Below are 20,634 nucleotides of genomic sequence, written 5' to 3'. Positions count from 1 at the left end.
ATTAACCTCTTTTGAATTCATTTTTATTTTACATCTTATGAAAGAATTCTTGAGATTTCAAATTTGCTCTGCCAAACTTTATAACTTCTATCTCAAGATATTTAAATGCAATGCATCTTGTTTTATCTGTTAAGTTACTCTTCCAAAAATTAAGAGATGAAGGATGGGATGACTTAATTGCTAATGTAAAATATTTTATGAATCAGTCAACATAACTATCCCAGATTTGAATGTTCATTGTGTTGCAAGAAGAGGAAGGGCTCACCATCAACAAGATGAAATTACTATAGAGCATCATTACAAAATCGACATTTTCAATGTTGTTATTCATTCTCAATTGCAAGAGTTGAATAATAAGTTCAATGATCATACCACAAAATTGCTTATTCTTAGCTCAGCTTTAGATCCAAAGGAGATGCATGCATTATTCAAAATTGATGACGTTTGTCAACTGGTACAAAAAATTTATCCTCAAGACTTTGCTGAATAAGAGACGATGCAATTAAGGGTGCAACTTGAGCATTTTTTTATAATGTGCGACAACTTTCTGATTCTGAAGCACTGTCAACTATTTCAGATTTGTGTTAATGGATGGTGAAAACGAGAAAATCTGAGATTTATCCATTTGTATATAGAGTGTTGACTCTTATTCTAACTCTTACAGGTTCTACAGCTACTACGGAATGATCATTTTCAACTATGAACATAATTAAGAACAAGTTTCGTAATAAGATTGAAGATGAATTCCTCTCTGATTGTTTGATGTTGTTTATTGAAAAAGACATTGCTAAAAAATTTACTATAGATTCAATTATAGATGATTTTCGTGACTTAACAAAGCGACATGCTCTTTTTTGAGCTATTAAATTCCATTTTGATTATATTTTGGCATGAATGTTGATTATTGTTTGGTAAAGTGCAATTTTTTTTTTAATTATTACCAATCGTATGTCCATTTAAATACTTAGCCCCCCTCTATGTTGAACCCTACGTCTATCCCTGAAAATTGGAATATGCATGTGTACAAAATTCTTTTTTTATGTCATCTACAAGAGACTAATTGGTCATTTGCACATCAACTAAAAGATTCACCAAAACTTACAGATGATGTATTTTTCTTTGGACTTGTTAATTACTCTTACTGACATGACAACATATTTATCATAATCTCTTCAAAATGAATCACAATCTACACAAGTTGGGATTAGCCTTGCCAGGGCTAGTAGCTAAGCTATTGCCAACTATCACCACTTTTGCATTATAAATCATAACAATTTTGCCTCATTCAATCTAGATAACACATACAAGCTCCAAACCAACAACTATATACTGATAGACTGAGGCATTTGCTAACAATGTCTGATATATCCATCATGTTTCACCTTCGTTAATTCTCTTACATGTATAAGCAACTCAGTTTAGTTATACATGAAGAAATTAAAGGAAATAATATGTTGTATTTCTTTCTATTGTATTATCTTTTTCAACCTCTACTCCACTATATATATACAAAAAAATTGTTCCAATATAGGAAGTAATCTGAATAGGAATAAACCAAAACTAGGAAACACAATATTTACTCCAATTAGGAATAAATCTAAACTAGGAAACACAATATTTACTTTAATCACAAAAATTTCAACAGTCCCCCTCAAGTTGGTGCATAGATATTGCTCATGCCCAACTTGCAAACTAAAGGATGAAACAACTTGCCATGCAAACCCCTTGTGAAAACATCAGCTAGTTGCTCTTTTGAAGCTATATAGGAGACACTTATAAAACCTTCAACTATCTTCTCTTTTATAAAGTGACGATCAATCTCTATGTGCTTAGTTTGATCATGCTAGACTGGATTGTTCATAATACTGATGGCTGCTTTACTATCACAAAACAAGGATATATTCATTGTTTCAATCAATTTTAATTCTTCCATTAATCTGTGCAACCATAGAAGTTCACAGATTCCCGGTGCCATAGCTCTATATTCAGCTTATGCACTGGACCTTGCAACAACACCCTGCTTTTTGCTTCTCCATGTGACCAGGTTTCCTCCAACAAAAACACAACAACCTGAGGTTGATCTCTTGTCATTAAGGTAACTAGACCAATCCGCTTCTTTATTGCCTATTATTGTTAAATGGCCATTTTTAGAAAATAAAAGTCCTTTACTTGGAGCTGATTTTAAATATCTTAGAATCCGATGCACTGCTTCTAAGTGAGACTCTCGAGGGTCATGCATGTACTGACTCACTAAACTTACAGCATATGCAATATCTGGTCTAGTATGGGCAAGGCAAATCAACCTCCCTACCAATCTTTGATATCTACCAACATCAACTGAACTTCCCACTCCAGCTTGAAGCTTATGATTGGCTTCAATAGGTGATTCTGCAGGTTTACATCCCAACATACCAGTTTCATTAAAGAGATCAAGGATGTACGCTCTCTGAGAAATAAAAATCTCTTTTTCCGACCTAGCAACTTCTATTGCAAGGAAATATCTCAACTTTCCCAAATCCTTAATCTCAAACTCCCTGGCTAACAAATTTCTCAAGTGAGTCATTTCTTCTTCATTATTTCCAGCCATCACTATATCATCAACATAAACAATAAGCAATGTGATCTTACCTTCATGATGTTTAATGAACAAAGTATGATCAGCATCGCTCTGAATATACCCAAAAGAAAGCATAGCTTTACTAAACCTTTCAAACTATGCTCTTGGTGATTGTTTCAGCCCATATAATGATTTCTTCAGCTTGCAAACTTTTCCTCTGGTTTTGTCATCATCAAATCCAAGATGAATCTCCATATACACCTCTTCTTTCAAATCACCATGTAGAAAAGCATTTTTAACATCAAATTGATGTAACTCCCAGTCAAGATTGACTGCACAAGACAACAAAATTCTGATTGTGTTCATCTTGGCTACAGGGGGCAAATGTTTCCTGATAATCAACTCCATAGGTCTGACTGAATCCTCTGGCTACCAATCTAGCCTTGTACCTCTCAATTGAACCATCTGCCCTATGTTTAATTGTGACACCCATTTACATCCAACTGGCTTCTTTCCTGGTGGAGGAGTTACAAGATCCCTGTTGGCTCAAGGGTCAATTTTATCTTGAGATTTTGATGATTAAGCAAAACAAATAAATTTAATTATTTTATTTGTGCTAATATTATTTTTATGCAGATTTTTTCATGTTTAAATATGAAAAATAATAAACAAAGCAAATTCCAACAAATCCAAGTTTAAATGAAGATCATAAAGACCATTGAAGATTTTAGTGGTTAAGTATATTAGGATTCATTGTAGGATAGAGAGAATAATCTTTTATAAGTACAAAATATTTTCCTCTCTCTCTCAAAATGATTTTCAGAAATTATCTTAATTTATAAAAGATAAATCATGATTCTTTTTTATTTTCTTACCTAAATAAAAGAGATTTTGTCTTAATCATTTATGGTAATAAAATTTCTCACTTTCGAAAATTTTGATTCACTTACCTAAATGAAAGAGATTTTATCTTAATTACTATTGGCAATAAAATATTTTTAAAAAGATTTTTTTTATTTATTTTCGAAAACTATTTTTTAAAGGAAAATCTAAAATCTTATTCTATTTCGCTTACCTTAAAAGTAAAGATTTTTGCTCAAAGAATTTTTGGTAACAAGATTCCCGTATCTTATAAAAATTGGAAAGTTAATATTCTTATTTAAAAGGAGAGATTTTACTTTCTAAGACGGGATTCTCATCCCTCTCTATAAAAGGCGTCTTTCTCTTTAAAAGACGTGGGTTTTTGTTTTAAGAGTATAAGTCCATTGATCAAATCTTTAATCTCTCAAAACTTACTCTCAACCCCCTTCTTTCTTTTTATCTTATTACTTCACGTATTATTTTTAAAAGAGAAAAGAAAATTTTAAAACAACTTCTTTTGAAAAGCAGATTATGTTCTTTAAAATGATTTTCTAATCTTGATTTCTATTTTTCCTACACTTATATTTGCATTTCTCTTTGTCTATATAGATTCTGTAATCTGTTGTAGACAGATTTTTATTTGAAAAACATTTGTGTAATAGCTTAGGTGAAAAGCTATTGTGAAATAGGTTATCAAGCGACCTTCTCCTTGTGTGGGATTCTAATGTCTTGATTTGAGTTTCTGTTCTCAACAAAAATAAAAAGGGTTGAGGTTGACTAGAACCTTTTGGAAAATCTAGTGGGACAAAGGGTAGATCTAGGAGTTGATCTATTATCTTATACTGTTGGTTTGTCTCTTAACCTTAAAAAGAGATACCATAGTGGAGGATCTTAAGATGAGTCTTGAGGAGTGGATGTAGACGAGTTAGTGTTGAACCACTATAAATCATTGTGTTAATCTTTTTATTTTCTGAAGTTCTGCTTGATACCTTTTTACTGATACTTCTGTTAATCTTTTAGAAATGCTAAGTTATTAATTGTTTTTTGTTCTAAACTCGAATAAGCTTTATCTTTATTGAACATTAGAACTCTGAACTCCTGCATTGTGAATATACCAAGTTCTAATCAGTTCTTCCATATTCAATATATTTCACAATTTGGGTTTTAAACAGTTTTCTAAGTTTACTTAAAGTTTTGTGACGCAGTTTAGAAATTCGATGACTGTCTCTCATATACTCTTTAATATTTGTCTAAACTTTATGAAGTAGTTCAAAAACTTAATAACATTCATTCATAAAGTAGTTTTGAAATTGATTAAGATATTGTGAAGCAATTCTAATCAATAGCTGCTCTTTACAAAGTCTTTCTATTTTCTGCATAGAGTTTTGTGAGGAAGTTCTAATCTTAATAACTTACTCTCACAAATGCATTCTATTTCCGCTGCAATAAAATTCTGATTTTTTTTTTAAAAGTTAAATTTTTATTTTTAGAAAACCCAATTCATCTCCCCTCTTGGGTTGTACCATACGTTACGGGACCCACAATCTAGTATCAGAGCATTGGCTCTTGACTTACCAATGCTTAACAGCTTGAGAGAAAGATCCCATGGCAGCCCCACTTCCTCTTACATCTTTAGAAGGTCAATCTGTTTCTAGAACACCTTTGTTCAATGGTTCTAATTACTCTTACTGGAAAACTAGAATGGAAAATTTCATAAAATCAGTTGACATAAACCGCTGAAGGAACATCATTACTGGTCCTCGTATTCCTATGAAAAATGTAGAAAATGAGACAGTTAGAAAAACAAAAGAAGAATATACTGATGCTGATTGGAATGATATTTCTATAAATGCAAAAGCTATTAATATTATTCACCGTGCATTAGATCCAACAGAATACAACAAAGTGTCTAGATGTAAGTCTACAACGGAAGTCTAGGAAAAATTTAGAGTTACCTATGAGGGTACTGATCGAGTGAAGGAATCTAGAATTAATATCCTTTGGAGAGAATATGAAATGTTTAGTATGAAAGAAGGAGAAACTATTGTTGAATTAAATTTTGGATTTACTAATATAGTTAATCCTTTGAGAACTCTCGGAAAGAAAATTTTAGAAGATAAGCTTGTTAAGAAAATCCTTAGAATTCTATCTAAAAAATGAGATTCTATAGAAACTATTATGAATTACAAAGAGACTCTCGTTACTTATGATTACTTGATAGGAGCTCTTGTTTCAAAAGAGATGAGATCTTCTTTGACTGTAGAAGATAAGAAAAAGAAAGGACTGGCTTTGAAAGTAGATTCTAGTGAAGAAAGTTCTTCTGATCTTGATAGTGATGATTTAGCACTTGTTGCTAAGAGATTCAAAAAGTTCTATAAAAAGAGTGGAAGGCCACAGAAAAAGTTTATTGAAAAGAACTTTCCATCTAAAAATAGCAACATGCTTAAGAAAGAACCTTCTGAAGTGGATTGTTATGAATGCAACAAGCTCGGCCATATCAAGCCTAACTGTCCTAAGCTGAAAAAGAAGTCAAGGAAGGAAAAGCTAAAGCAAGCATTCGTAGCTGCTTGGAGTGATTCAAATGTTTCTAATTCTGAAAGCCAAAGTGACCAAGAAGAAACTGCAAATATCTGTCTAATGGCCACTATCAATTCTGACTCCAAGGAAATCAGCACTTTGACTTCAACACAGAAAGCTGAAAGTAATAAAACAGAGCAACAGGCCAAAAACGTGAAGAAAGCAATGTAAGTATTTCTGAACCTGAATTTGAAAATAATCTTTTAGATACATATAATAACCTTTGCATTGAATTTGAAAAGCTTGTTAAAAAGCATAAAGTGCTAAAGAAGGATTTCAGAAAATTAAAAACTGAATGTAATCATTTGAAAGATGCTTTTTATCAAGAAGTTACATGCAAAGATCATGTCATGAGATCAAAGATCTTACAGATTGTAATGATAAATTTTCTAAAAATCTGGAACATTTTAAAGAAAAATGTAAGAATCTGAATTCTAAAAATGAATCTTTGAAAACTGAGATTAGAATTCTAAAGTCAATTTCAGAATCGATTTCTAAAGAAAAGACAAGTTCTAGCTATGATAGCGTTTCAAAACAAAATCATGTTTCTAATAAGAAAAATGATATTTCTAATGATGTGACATTAGAATATCAGAAATCTGATAGTCTCAATAGAAAGAAAAATCATAGTAAGATGAATACACTTGTTACCACTAACCCTCTGGGACCCAATATAAGTTGGGTACCTAAATCTGCATGATCTTTTCATGTGTGCCTAAGGAGTGAGCTGAAAACAGAAATGTGGTGCATGGACAACACTTGCTCTAGGCATATGATTGGTGATAGAAAGAAATTCACCAGATTAGAAAAGAAAAAGGGAAGTACAGTAAGTTTTGGAGACAAAGCAAAAGGTATAATCGTTGGTATTGGTGTGGTAGGTTCTAATCCTTCAATAGAAGATGTATGCTTAGTAGAAGGATTACATTATAACTTGTTAAGTGTGATTCAAATTTGTGATAAAAATAGAAGAGTGATCTTTGAACCCTCTTATTGTGAAGTTCAGAACATGCATGATAACAAAACTTCATTTGTTGGAAAAAGGTTTAAGAATATATACCTAGTAGATCTTTCTGATATACATAACCTAGATATATGTTTAGTTTCTGTTGACAATTCTAATTGGTTATGGCATAGAAGACTTGGACATGCAAGCATGCACCTTATTTCTAAATTGTCTCAGAAAGATTTAATTTGTGGTTTGCCAAAGCTAAAGTTTCAAAAAAATCACATTTGTGATGCTTGTCAATTGGGCAAACAAACCAAAACATCTTTCAAATCTAAAGGCATGGTTTCTACTTCTAGACCTTTAGAATTACTACACCCTGATTTATTTGGACCTATTACTCCTTCTAGTCTTGGAGGAAGATTCTATGCATTTGTTATTGTAGATTATTATTCTAGATTCACCTGGACAATCTTCCTTAGAAATAAGGATGAGTCATATGACATGTTTGTTTGTCTTTGCAAGAGAATACAAAATGAAAAAGGATACAACATCTCTGCGATTAGAAGTGATCATGGAGGAGAGTTTGAAAACTAGAAATTCGATGCATTTTGCAAAGAGTCAGGAATCTTCCATAACTTCTAGCACCTAGAACACCCCAGCAAAATGGAGTAGTGGAATGCAAGAATAGAATGCTTCAAGAGAAATAGCCAGAACTATGCTGAGTGATTCTAAACTACCAAAGTATTTCTGGGCAGAAGCAGTAAACACTGCATGTTATATTCTAAACAGGGCTTTGGTAAGATCTAAACTAAGAAAGACTCCATATGAGCTATACAAAGGTAGAAAGCCAAATATTGGTTATTTTCACATATTTGGGTGTAAATGTTTTATTCTAGACAATAAGAAAAATCACCTTGCTAAATTTGATGCTAAATCTTATGAAGGAATTTTTTCTAGGATATTCTAGTAATAGTAAAGCATATAGGGTATTTAATAAGAAAACTCTAATTGTAGAAGAATCTATTCATGTTGTGTTTGATGAATCTGACTCTACTTCTAGAATTTTAGAAAATGATGATGTTGTAGATTTTAATTAAGAAAAGAAGAATGAACAATTAGAACAACTAGAATAGCCATAAAATGAGCAGAATGTTGATAATCAGGCTGAACCAGAAGATGAACATCAAGATCAGAACGCAACTGAAATTCAAATGCTAGAAACAGAAAATGAGAATTCTCAATTACCAAAAGAATAGCGATTTCACAGGTATCATCCTCAAGAGGACATCATGGACAATCCTTCAGAAAGGATGATGACTAGAGCTCAATTTAAAAGATTTTTTGGTATGTTGCTTTCGTTTCTCAATTAGAACCTAAAAATTTAGAAGATGCTCAAAATGATGAAAGTTGGATTCTTGCTATGCAAGAAGAACTAAATCAATTTGAAATAAACCAAGTTTGGAAACTTGTTTCTAGACCTAAGAACCATTCTGTCATTGGAACAAAATGGGTGTTTAGAAATAAGCTTGATCAACAAGGTAATTTGTGAGAAACAAAGCAAGGTTAGTGGCTCAAGGGTACAACCAAGAGGAAGGTATCGATTTTGATGAGACCTTTGCTTCGGTCGCTAGACTCAAGGCCATTAGAATGCTTTGTGCATTTGCATGTTTTAAAAATTTCATGATATATCAAATGGATGTGAAAAGTGCTTTTCTAAATGGTTTTCTAAATGAAGAAGTGTATGTAGAACAACCACCCATTTTTGAAATCTATGATAAACCAAATCTTGTTTACAAACCTACTAAAGCTCTTTATTATTTGAAACAAGCTCCTAGAGCTTGGTATGAAAGATTAAGTACGTTTTTATCAGAAAATAGTTTTTCTAGAGGAAAGGTTGATACTGCATTATTTATTAAAAATAAAGCATATGATATTCTAGTTGTGAAAATCTATGTTGATGAAATAATCTTTGGTTCTTCTAATGAACTTCTTTGTAAGGAATTTTCTAAGATTATGCAGAGTGAGTTTGAAATGAGCATGATGGGAGAATTAAATTTCTTCCTTGGACTTCAAATCAAACAATGTGATAATGAAATTTTGATAAACCAAGGAAAGTATACTAGAGAATTTTTGAAACGATTCAAAATGGAGAATGCCAAGGTATGTAGTACACCAATGAGTCCATCCTCAAAATTAGAAAAAGATGAAAAAGGTAAGGATGTGGATATTAAATTGTTTAGAAGTATGATTGGTTCTTTACTATATCTAACTACAAGCAGACCTGACATTCACTTTAGTGTTTGTTTATATTCTAGATTTCAATCATGTCCCAAAGAATCTCATTTAATTGCTGTAAAAAGAATTCTATGATATCTTTATGGAACTTCTAATTTGGGTCTGTGGTATTCTAAAGGTGATAGATTTGATATTGTTGGGTATAGTGATTCTGATTTTGCAGGAAGCAGAATAGATAGAAAATGCACGTTTGGAACTTGTCAATATCTAGGTAGCGCCCTTGTATCATGGTTTAGTAAGAAACAGACATCTGTTGCTCTTTCTAATGCAGAAGCAGAATATATTGCTGCTGGAAGTTGTGTTGCACAAATTCTGTGGATCAAGCAACAATTGGTAGACTATGGTCTGAAATTAGAAACAGTCCCAATTAAATGTGACAACATAAGCGCCATCAACTTATCTAAGAATCCAGTCCAGCATTCTGGAACCAAGCACATAGAACTCAGACATCAATTCATACGTGATAATGTTCAAAAAGGTGATATAGTGATTGAGTTCATTCCTACAGAGAAGCAATTGGCAAACATTTTTACTAAACCTTTAAATGAAAGCCAATTCTGTTTAATTAGAAGAGAACTTGGTATGTTAGTTCTAAACTCTTAACTTTAGAACTCTGTAAGTATGTTCTAAAATGCTTTCTATATTTGAGATTGAAAGACTTGCTCTGTGTTATGTTCTAATATTGTATTCTGTATGACTTTGAAAAACGTTTTTATCTAAAAGAGATACATAATGCCTTGATGTAAAGTTTTAATGTCACCATCAGATTCTATTTTTAGACAAAATTTAAAATAGTCGATTTCTTTTTGTGTTTATTTTATTTTTTTGTGTTTACTTTACTTTATGTTTATTTAAATTTTTTTTTTGTTTTGTTTTGTTTTGTTTTAGTTTTGGCGGCATTTTCTTTATTTCTTTTATTTGAATTTTTTTTCTCGATTCAGTTTTCCTTAAAAAAAATACTGTTTTCTTTTATCTCTTAAAATTTTCCTCTTTCTTATAACTTCTCTTTTAAGTGTTTCTTTCTTTCCTAAAATCAATAACTTCTCTAATTAATCACTTCTCTTCTCTATTAAAACTGCTTTTCCTACTCGCAAACAAAACCCTAAGCAAAATCTGTGTCAGAAACCCTAACCATGGCCAGATGAAGTTCTAATTCTTCCTCCTCTAATTCTTTAACAGAACAAGAACTTCAACTTCTTAAGAGATTATCTGAGAAGTACGAAAAGAAAGAATCAGGACAGAAGAAATCCATTGAGGAATCGAGTTCAAAGAAAGTCAAATCGAAAAGCAAAACGGAAAAATCAAAAGGGGAAGAAAAATCAAAGGAACGAGTCTTTGGTTCTCACAGCAAAGGTAAAGCTATTTTATCTCCCTATCCTCTTATGCGTTCATATGTTATTGATTGGAAGTTCTTTGGAAAAGAAGAATTCAACTTTAGCGAACTATTTGAGTTCCAGGGATGGATGGAGATTTTGTCCTTGAATAGGCTTTGCTATGAGAATTTGGTAAAGGAGTTTTATGGCTCTCTCAAAGCCATTGGTCCAAAGACGATTTCTGTGAAAATTGAAGGTGAAACCAGAGTGTTATCTTACACTGATTTGAGTGAAATCTTCAAAATACCAAACAGTGGGACTAGGGTAACGAAGATTAAGGATACTTCTAGGGTAAATGGGTATAAAAAGGAAGAGTTTGTGAAGAAAATTGTTAGAAAAGGTTCTGCAGAAAAACAGAATGTGATTGAGTGCTCTAATTTGAATGACAGTATGAAGTGGTTGTATAAGCTTATTATGCACTTTATTAATCCAAAGAGCGGTTCGCTTACTTATGTAAATCAAGTTGAATTGTGCATAATGTGGCATATAATTGAAAAGAAACCCTTCAATCTGTGTCACGTCATTTTTGACAAAATGTAGAACAACCCTAAGAAATTAACCTATGGTATGGTGCTTACCCCTGTTTTTGAGTTTTTGAAAGTGGATTTAGACAATAGCGAAGGTCACAGTGTTTTAAAGTTGGATAGCGGATCTTTGAAAATAAAGGATGAAGAAGGTGAAGAAGAAAAAGAAAAAGGAATTACTGAGGAAAAAGAAAGAATAGAAAAGAAAAAGAAGAAGAAGAAGCTGAGAAGAAGAAGAAGAAAAGAAGATTGGAAAAAGGAAAAGGAAAATTGGAGGAAGTTGAGAAAGAAGAAATAGAGTTTGAAAAAGAGTTAGAAGACGAAAAAGATGAAGCAGGAACTAAAGAGAAAAAGGATTCTTTAATCCTGAAGAAGAGACAGAAAAAGAAGAGGCAATAGAAGTTGAAGATGCCAATGATGCTAATACACAAAATCTAGAACTAAGTGAAGAGGAAAAAGAGCCTGAGGTTAAGGCTAAAAAGGAATCAAAGTTTCTGACAGCACAAAGGAGTAGGGAGGCCATGCTGGGCGAAATGGAAAAAGAACTTATTGAAGAGCATAATAAGGAGCTTGATGAGGCAATCAAACAATTAAGGCTGTGATTGCACACAACCAGTCCCTCATTGAGTCTTTAGAAAGGATGAAAAACGTCAATGAGAGAAGGCTAGCTACTCTAAAGGTAAAAGGCACACCCTACACTCCTACCTCAGAAAAGCCTAAAAGAGTGAAGCACACTGCTAGAAAGCATAGAGTTCATGGAAGGAAGCCTCCTCTGCATCCCTCTTCTAAACGTCCTGAGAGTCTTGTTGAAACTTCTCCTGCACAGAACCTCAAAAGTTCTAAGAGACTTAGAACTGATTCTAAACCTCTCTGACTTCTTTCTAATCTGCTCTGATTATGTTCTGTGAACATTTTTTTTTAATTGTTTGTTTGCGTTTGTAGTTTATGAATTCTAGTTAAATTTCCTAGGTTTGTTTATTTGCTATTTTACTTTTATATATTGCTCTGGTTTACTAATCCTCTTTCCTGATGACAAAAAGGGGGAGAACACAGGATATTCTGACGATTAAGTACATGAGGAAGTATGTGACATTTTTAGTACTATAATCTCTGAATGCTTATCATGTTCTAATCTGTGTTATTTTGTTTCCATATAAACTGAGAACAAAATATAAGCTATATGTTTTATATGATGATCTGATAGTTTGATTTTAAAACTTAGTTCTCTATTCTAATGTATGCTCTATAGGTTAAAATTAGAACTTAGTTTTTAATTCTATCAATTTCTATTTTTTTTTCTTTTGCTTTGAACATATGCTCTGATTATTAGACTTTAAAACTCAGATTTCAATTCTAAATATAAGTTCTAATATCAGTTTCTAAAACTATTTTCTGTTCTAATCTCCATAGATATTTTACTGTACTTATTCAGCGGGATTTTTTTTTTTAAGTTCTAATCTTACTTCATGATAAATTTAATTATGGTTAGAACCTAAATTTTGTTGACATGCATATATTTAGGGGGAGCACATGATTTTATATTTGATAAAAATTTATTGGTTTTTTCAACATTAAAAAGGGGGAGATTGTTGGCTCAAGGGTCAATTTTATCTTGAGATTTTGATTATTAAGCAAAATAAATAAATTTAATTATTTTGTTTGTGCTAATATTATTTTTATGCAGATTTATTGATGTTTAAATACGAAAAATAATAAACAAGGCAAATTCCAACAAATCCAAGTTTAAATGAAGACCATTGAAGATTTTAGTGGTTAAGTATATTAGGATTCATTGTAGGATAGACAGAATATTCTTTTATAAGTACAAAATATTTTCCTCTCTTAAAGAGCCGCTATTCATTAGAACTGTTTCACAAATCTTAGTCAATTTCAAAAACACTTTATAAAGGAAAGTTATTACGTTTAGAACTACTTCATAAAGCTTAGACAAATATTAAAGATTCTGTAAAAGACAGTTATTGATTTTTAGAACTGCTTTACAAAGCTTTAAGCTAACTTAGAAAACTGATTAAAATTCAAATTGTAATTTATACTGAATATAGAAGAACAGATTAGAACTTGGTATAATCACAATGCAGAAATCCAGAGTTCTAATGTCCAATAAAGATAAAGCTTATCCAAGTTTAGAACCATAAAACCATTAACAACTTTGCATTTCTAAAAGATTAACAAAAATGTAAGTAAAATGGAATCAAGCAGAACTTCAGAAAATAAAAAAAGATAAATACAGCGAATTATAGTGATTCGGCACTAACTCGCCTACATCCACTCCCCAAGACTCATCTTGAGATCCTCCACTATGTTATCTCTTTTCAAGGGTAGGAGACAAACCAACAGTACAAGACAATAGATCAATACCTAGATCTACCCTTTGTCCCACAAAATTTTCCAAAGATTCTAGTCAACCTCAACCCTTTCTGTTTTTGCAAAGAACAAAAACTCAAATCAAGACATTAGAATCCCACACAAGGAGAAGGTCACTTAATAACCTATTTCACAATAGCTTTTCACCTAAGCTATTATATAAAAGTTTTTCAATTAAAAAACATGTCTATAATAGATTACAAAATCTATATAGACAGAGAGAAATGCAAATATAAGCATAGGAAAAACGAAAATCAAGATTACAAAAACGATTTAAAGAACAGAACTATTTTTCAAAAGATATTGTTATAAAATTTTCTTTTCTCTTACAAATATTTTTTGAAGCAAAAAGACAAAAAGAAATAAGGGGATTTTTGAGAGAGAGCTTTGAGAGATTTAAAACATTTGATCAATGGACTCCTACTCGTAAAAGAAAATATTCACGTTTTCATAAGAGGAAAACGTTTTATATAGAGGGATGAAGATCCTGTTTAGAAAGAATAAAATCTTTAGTTTAACGAATATTTTTGACATTCAAAAAATAAGAATTGCAAAAAAATCTTTATATATATTTGTTGCCAAAAATATTTGAGTCAAAAATCTTTTCATTTAGGAAAGTAGAGTAAATAAAAGATTTAACTTTCCTTTTTATAAAATGATTTCCGAAAATACAAAGATATGCAAATCTCTTTCAAATATTTTGTTACCAAAAATAATTAAGCCAAAATCTTTTTCAAATAGGTAAATAAATTTAAAAAGATTAAGTTTTGACTTTATTATTAAGGTAATTTCTGAAAATCCTTTTGAAAGAGAAGAAAAATATTTTTGTGCTTATAAAAGAATATTTTCTCTATCCTATAAAATATCCTAAGGTACTAACCACTTAAAAAGAAATCTTCAATAATCTTTATGATTTTCAAAATCTTGGATTTGTACGAACTTGCCTTCTTTAGCAATTTCCATATTAGAAATTCTGCATAAATTAATATTAGCGCATACAAAAATATTAAATTTATTTATTATGTATAATCATCGGAATCTCAAGATAAAATTGACCACTGAGTCAACACGGAGTAGCATAAATATGCTAGCATTTTCAAAAATAGAAATAATCTATTTCAATCATCAAATTCACACCAAGTATAATAAGAGCCCAAAAATTACTTTCTTTCTTTCAACCTAATTACTTATGAATTATACTTTTCTTTAATATACACATTATCATAAAGATTTCTTAACTTAATTCTAATTAAAGCCATAAGACATATAAATTTTCATAAATTCCAAGTCAAAGGAAAAACATAGCATGAAAATTGACTTCCATCATATAAGTCATACTTTCCTCATGTAACTCAACCGAAGTATCGATTACATACCTAGAAACATAATTATACTCTAAGCATGCAAGTACTTAAGCAATTACTCAAAATTCCAATATTTTCAAGTCATAGGAAAATACAAGTCACATAAATTATTTTTATAATAAAGCTTTGTTTTTCTCATTTAACTCATTCAAAATACTCATCAGACTTAAAGAAGCATAATTACATATAAAGCATGCCAAGACTCATGCAATTCTCCACAAATCCCTATGTTTTAAGTCATAGGAGAATTTTCATATCTTAATATTTAAAAGAGATATTGCTACCAAATTTTAGACATAAGACAAACATTATTAACATGAGATGATTATTAATTAAAAGCATGAAAAGCTCCAAGGTGTGAATACTCAAATTTTGAGACTCAAAAAGCCAGTTTTCCCATACTGCAAACAGTCCGGCCTGCAACAGTGCCATGCCAATTAGTTTGACTTACATGGCTCAAAGAGCCAGTTTTGCCGGACTGTAAACAGTCCGGCCGGACCGGAGGCCATTTTGAAAACTCACCGAAAGTATGCCAATATGGTACTTAAAACGTCCGGAATGTCGCAACGATCACGGAACAGGTCCTGGAATATTTTTCGGAGACCCGGAACTCCCGAAAACTCCTCCGGAGTGAAAAAGCCCAAGTAACCGCGGCCGAGCACGGTGGCTCCGGCCACCGTCATGGTGGCACCTGCCGCCGGCACCGTGGCGCCTGTCGCCGGACCGCCGGCGGCACGACCCATTTTTTGCCTATAAAAGGCCACTTACCTCTTCAATTTTGACACCCCTGTCTGTGTTGACGGACGATCTTCCTCCCTCCCACGCTCCTTGCGATTTCTTTATCGCTTTTTGCATTTAATTTAATTTTTATTGCATTTTTATTAAAATATTTGCCCACTAAAATTCAACAAATTAAAATTAATTAATATTTCCTAAACGAGGAGCTTAACCTGGAGCTAAGAAGCGGTCGCCGATTAAATCAGGTAACACTGGAACTCTGCTCATTTAATTTTAGCACTTCATGCATATTTCTCTTCTACTCTTAATAATTCTACAACTGCATAAATGCATTCACGTCATCATTTAGACAAATAAACTGTCTCAATTAAACACGATTAAGTTTAAATGCCCGGTTAATTAATAATCGTGGTGTTAAAGCTTAAATCCGACAATATTGGCTAAAAGAATCTAGTTAATTAATAACTACAGTTGAATCGCCTTATTTCGAACAAATCTGGCTAAAAGTCCAATTAATCAATAATTGTGGCTAAAAGCCTTAATCAATCGCGTTTTGGCAACAAATTGCCTACAGTTTAATCAATTACATTTTGGCAACAAATTGCCTACGGTTTAATCAATTTTGGTAAACAAATTGCCTATAAATTAGATTAACCACTGTCTAGCGACAAATCGCTTAAATCGAACTTTTTGGCAAAATGCCTTAAATTAATCAATCTTTTGGCCAAAGGCCTTAAAATCAATCAATTCTGGCGACAATCGCCCAATCAACACTTTTGGCAAACAGGTTGCCTAAATCGACACATTTCGGCCAAAGGCCCTAAAATCAACCATTTTGGCGACAATCGCCTAAATTACACATTTTAGCAAACGAATTGCTTAAATCAACACTTTTTGGCCAAAGACCTTAAAATCAATCAATTCTGGCGACAATCACCCAATCAACACTTTTGGCAAACAGGTTGCCTAAATCGACACATTTCGGCCAAAGGCCCTAAAATCAACCATTTTGGCGACAATCGCCTAAATTACACATTTTAGCAAACGAATTGCTTAAAATCAACACTTTTTGGCCAAAGGCCTTAAAATCAATCAATTCTGGCGACAATCGCCCAATCAACACTTTTGGCAAGCAGGTTGCTTAAATCGACACATTTCGGCCAAAGGCCCTAAAATCAACCATTTTGGCGACAATCGCCTAAATTACACATTTTAGCAAACGAATTGCTTAAATCAACACTTTTTGGCCAAAGGCCTTAAAATCAATCAATTCTGGCGACAATCGCCCAATCAACACTTTTGACAAGCAGGTTGCCTAAATCAACACATTTCGGCCAAAGGCCCTAAAATCAACCATTTTGGCGACAATCGCCTAAATTACACATTTTAGCAAACGAATTGCTTAAATCAACACTTTTTGGCCAAAGGCCTTAAAATCAATCAATTCTGGCGACAATCGCCCAATCAACACTTTCGGCAAGCAGGTTGCCTAAATCGACACATTTCGGCCAAAGGCCCTAAAATCAACCATTTTGGCGACAATCGCCTAAATTACACATTTTAGCAAACGAATTGCTTAAATCAACACTTTTTGGCCAAAGGCCTTAAAATCAATCAATTCTGGCGACAATCGCCCAATCAACACTTTCGGCAAGCAGGTTGCCTAAATCGACACATTTCGGCCAAAGGCCATAAAATCAACCATTTTGGCGACAATCGCCTAAATTACACATTTTAGCAAACGAATTGCTTAAATCAACACTTTTTGGCCAAAGGCCTTAAAATCAATCAATTCTGGCGACAATCGCCCAATCAACACTTTCGGTAAGCAGGTTGCCTAAATCGACACATTTCGGCCAAAGGCCCTAAAATCAACCATTTTGGCGACAATCGCCTAAATTACACATTTTAGCAAACGAATTGCTCAAATCAACACTTTTTGGCCAAAGGCCTTAAAATCAATCAATTCTGGCGACAATCGCCCAATCAACACTTTTGGAAAGCAGGTTGCCTAAATCGACACATTTCGGCCAAAGGCCCTAAAATCAACCATTTTGGCGACAATCGCCTAAATTACACATTTTAGCAAACGAATTGCTTAAATCAACACTTTTTGGCCAAAGGCCTTAAAATCAATTAATTCTGGCGACAATCGCCCAATCAACACTTTTGGCAAGCAGGTTGCCTAAATCGACACATTTCGGTCAAAGGCCCTAAAATCAACCATTTTGGCGACAATCGCCTAAATTACACATTTTAGCAAACGAATTGCTTAAATCAACACTTTTTGGCCAAAGGCCTTAAAATCAATCAATTCTGGTGACAATCGCCCAATCAACACTTTTGGCAAGCAGGTTGCCTAAATCGACCTATTTCGGCCAAAGGCCCTAAAATCAACCATTTTGGCGACAATCGCCTAAATTACACATTTTAGCAAACGAATTGCTTAAATCAACACTTTTTGGCCAAAGGCCTTAAAATCAATCAATTCTGGCGACAATCGCCCAATCAACACTTTTGGCAAGCAGGTTGCCTAAATCGACACATTTCGGCCAAAGGCCCTAAAATCAACCATTTTGGCGACAATCGCCTAAATTACACATTTTAGCAAACGAATTGCTTAAATCAACACTTTTTGGCCAAAGGCCTTAAAATCAATCAATTCTGGCGACAATCGCCCAATCAACACTTTTGGCAAGCAGGTTGCCTAAATCGACACATTTCGGCCAAAGGCCCTAAAATCAACCATTTTGGCGACAATCGCCTAAATTACACATTTTAGCAAACGAATTGCTTAAATCAACACTTTTTGGCCAAAGGCCTTAAAATCAATCAATTCTGGCGACAATCGCCCAATCAACACTTTTGGCAAGCAGGTTGCCTAAATCGACCCATTTCGGCCAAAGGCCCTAAAATCAACCATTTTGGCGACAATCGCCTAAATTACACATTTTAGCAAACGAATTGCTTAAATCAACACTTTTTGGCCAAAGGCCTTAAAATCAATCAATTCTGGCGACAATCGCCCAATCAACACTTTTGGCAAGCAGGTTGCCTAAATCGACACATTTCGGCCAAAGGCCCTAAAATCAACCATTTTGGCGACAATCGCCTAAATTACACATTTTAGCAAACGAATTGCTTAAATCAACACTTTTTGGCCAAAGGCCTTAAAATCAATCAATTCTGGCGACAATCGCCCAATCAACACTTTTGGCAAGCAGGTTGCCTAAATCGACACATTTCGGACGAAGGCCCTAAAATCAACCATTTTGGCGACAATCGCCTAAATTACACATTTTAGCAAACGAATTGCTTAAATCAACACTTTTTGGCCAAAGGCCTTAAAATCAATCAATTCTGGCGACAATCGCCCAATCAACACTTTTGGCAAGCAGGTTGCCTAAATCGACGCATTTCGGCCAAAGTCCCTAAAATCAACCATTTTGGCGACAATCGCCTAAATTACACATTTTAGCAAACGAATTGCTTAAATCAACACTTTTTGGCCAAAGGCCTTAAAATCAATCAATTCTGGCGACAATCGCCCAATCAACACTTTTGGCAAGCAGGTTGCCTAAATCGACGCATTTCGGCCAAAGGCCCTAAAATCAACCATTTTGGCGACAATCGCCTAAATTACACATTTTAGCAAACGAATTGCTTAAATCAACACTTTTTGTCCAAAGGCCTTAAAATCAATCAATTCTGGCGACAATCGCCCAATCAACACTTTTGGCAAGCAGGTTGCCTAAATCGACACATTTCGGCCAAAGGCCCTAAAATCAACCATTTTGGCGACAATCGCCTAAATTACACATTTTAGCAAACGAATTGCTTAAATCAACACTTTTTGGCCAAAGGCCTTAAAATCAATCAATTCTGGCGACAATCGCCCAATCAACACTTTTGGCAAGCAGGTTGCCTAAATCGACACATTTCGGCCAAAGGCCCTAAAATCAACCATTTTGGCGACAATCGCCTAAATTACACATTTTAGCAAACGAATTGCTTAAATCAACACTTTTTGGCCAAAGGCCTTAAAATCAATCAATTCTGGCGACAATCGCCCAATCAACACTTTTGGCAAGCAGGTTGCCTAAATCGACACATTTCGGCCAAAGGCCCTAAAATCAACCATTTTGGCGACAATCGCCTAAATTACACATTTTAGCAAACGAATTGCTTAAATCAACACTTTTTGGCCAAAGGCCTTAAAATCAATCAATTCTTGCGACAATCGCCCAATCAACACTTTTGGCAAGCAGGTTGCCTAAATCGACACATTTCGGCCAAAGGCCCTAAAATCAACCATTTTGGCGACAATCGCCTAAATTACACATTTTAGCAAACGAATTGCTTAAATCAACACTTTTTGGCCAAAGGCCTTAAAATCAATCAATTCTGGCGACAATCGCCCAATCAACACTTTTGGCAAGCAGGTTGCCTAAATCGACCCATTTCGGCCAAAGGCCCTAAAATCAACCATTTTGGCGACAATCGCCTAAATTACACATTTTAGCAAACGAATTGCTTAAATCAACACTTTTTGGCCAAAGGCCTTAAAATCAATCAATTCTGGCGACAATCGCCCAATCAACACTTTTGGCAAGCAGGTTGCCTAAATCGACACATTTCGGCCAAAGGCCCTAAAATCAACCATTTTGGCGACAATCGCCTAAATTACACATTTTAGCAAACGAATTGCTTAAATCAACACTTTTTGGCCAAAGGCCTTAAAATCAATCAATTCTGGCGACAATCGCCCAATCAACACTTTTGGCAAGCAGGTTGCCTAAATCGACACATTTCGGCCAAAGGCCCTAAAATCAACCATTTTGGCGACAATCGCCTAAATTACACATTTTAGCAAACGAATTGCTTAAATCAACACTTTTTGGCCAAAGGCCTTAAAATCAATCAATTCTCGCGACAATCGCCCAATCAACACTTTTGGCAAGCAGGTTGCCTAAATCGACGCATTTCGGCCGAAGGCCCTAAAATCAACCATTTT

The sequence above is a fragment of the Jatropha curcas genome, chromosome 9, assembly GCF_041381405.1.
Source record: "Jatropha curcas cultivar XTBG-Jc1 chromosome 9, XTBG_Jcur_1.0, whole genome shotgun sequence".
NCBI classification, from domain to species: domain Eukaryota; kingdom Viridiplantae; phylum Streptophyta; class Magnoliopsida; order Malpighiales; family Euphorbiaceae; genus Jatropha; species Jatropha curcas.
Note: the sequence above shows the minus strand (reverse complement) of the source record.